Below are 2114 nucleotides of genomic sequence, written 5' to 3'. Positions count from 1 at the left end.
GCCATTGAAAAGTTTCAATGAATCTCATCTAAACCTAGGAATTCTCAATACATTTAGAACTTAAAGTTATGTTTTGTGGTGGAGAATTAGTGAATCGTCATTCACTTACCTTCAAATTGTTTACATGTTAGATTACGACATCCCTTTTCTAATATGTAAATATTGTTGTTGGATCCTAGCCCTAATTTTCTTATTGGGTGATAATTAGGGATTCATATTCTAATCTATCTTTGTCCTTTCTATTTGTAGATGTCGAACGCAAACAACGCTGCTGCTAGTTCATTCACATTGATGAGCCTTTGTCAAAAGGTCACTTTCGATGGGACGAACTTTAGCGAATGGATAAGATACATTCGCACTATTGCTCGCTATGAGGACAAGGAGTATGTCCTCGATAAGAAGCTCGAGAAAATCTACCCTGAAATCGCTAATTCGGCTGAAATCACCGCTTTTGAAACTCATGAGCGTGATGTAACGAAGGTACATTGCATCATGATATCCACTATGAACTCTGAATTCCAAAATTCCTATGAGGACATGTACCCATACCAGATGCACCAAGACTTGTTGGAGAGATACCACCAAAACGCGAGACAAGAGTGTTATGAGATTTTCACTAACATGATTTCCGCTAAAATGGGTCATGGAGAGGCTCTTACCGTGCACCTGCAAAAGATGCAAAGGTATGTCGACTATCTTAGCAAGTTGAATGTTGACTTTGGGGAAGACTTGGCGATCGACATGGTGCTTCACTCTTTGCCTCCAAGTTACAATCAATTTAGGATGACCTACCACATGAACAAAGAAGAGGTCACCCTAAGCAAGCTCCAAGGTCTCTTGAGGGTCGCTGAGAGCAACTTCAAGGACAAGTCTGTTGCACCAACTCCCAATCCACCCGCTGCTCCTGTTTTGGCTATTGGACAAGGAAGGGGAAAGAAGAGGAAGGCTTCGTCTAAGAAGCATCACAAGGTTAAGCCCCGAGATGGTGCCTCTTTTAGTGGGACCAAAGTTGATCCTGCTAAACCCTGCCCTAACCCAAAGGAGGCAGAGTGCCACCACTGCCACAAGATAGGACATTGGAAGAGAAGCTGCCCAGAGTACCTGCAAGCCATCAAGGAAGGAAAGATCAAGCTGTCTTTCGCAGGTATATACACAATTAAATCTAACGATTCATCACATGCTATTTCTTGGGTTCTTGATACCAGTTGTGGTTACCACATTTGTTCTAATGTGCAGGGACTAAGAAGAAATAGAGACGTGGAGCATGGAAGAATAAATCTAATCATGGGGAACAGAAGATCGTCGCCTGTGACCAAGATTGGAGTGTATTCTTTAGTGCTTAGGAATGGTTTATCTTTAGATTTGAACGATTGTTGTTATTCTCCAGAAATGGCTAGAAACATCATTTCATTTCATGGTTTGTTTAAACAAGGTTTTAGATTTTCTTTTAATAATGAGAATGGTTCTATTTTGGCTTATCTAAATGGTGTCTTTTATTTTGAAGCTATACCATGTAATGGAATTTATGAAACCGTTATGATTGTAGATAACTTAGGAAATGATGTTTTATGCATGGATTCTTCCAATAGTATGGATAGAGCATCCTTGTGGCATTGTCGTCTTGGACATGTCAACAAGAAGCGCATAGCCCAACTCCAAAAGGATGGAGTGTTGGAGTCATTCGACCTTAGGGAAGATGACACATGCGAGTCTTGTTTGCTTGGAAAGATGACTAAGTCACCCTTCACAAGTACGTGTGAAAAGGGTGAGGGTCTATTGGACCTAATACATACCGATGTATGTGGACCGTTTAGATCAACCACGAAGGATGGGAACCGCTTCTATGTGACTTTTACCGATGACTAGTAGATATGGGTATGTCTACTTAATCAAGCAAAAGTCAGAAACTTTTGAAATGTTCAAAGAGTTCAAGAATGAAGTGGAGAATCAATTGGGCAGGAAAATCAAGATGCTTCTATCCGATCGAGGAGGAGAGTACCTAAGTCTTGAGTTCCACGATTATCTCAAGGAGTGTGGAATAGTTTCACAATTGACGCCACCTAGGACACCACAATTGAATGGTGTGGCAGAAAGGCGTAATCGAACCTTGTTGG

The sequence above is a fragment of the Lactuca sativa genome, chromosome 4 (assembly GCF_002870075.4).
Source record: "Lactuca sativa cultivar Salinas chromosome 4, Lsat_Salinas_v11, whole genome shotgun sequence".
NCBI lineage: Eukaryota > Viridiplantae > Streptophyta > Magnoliopsida > Asterales > Asteraceae > Lactuca > Lactuca sativa.
This window is presented reverse-complemented; position numbering follows the sequence as displayed.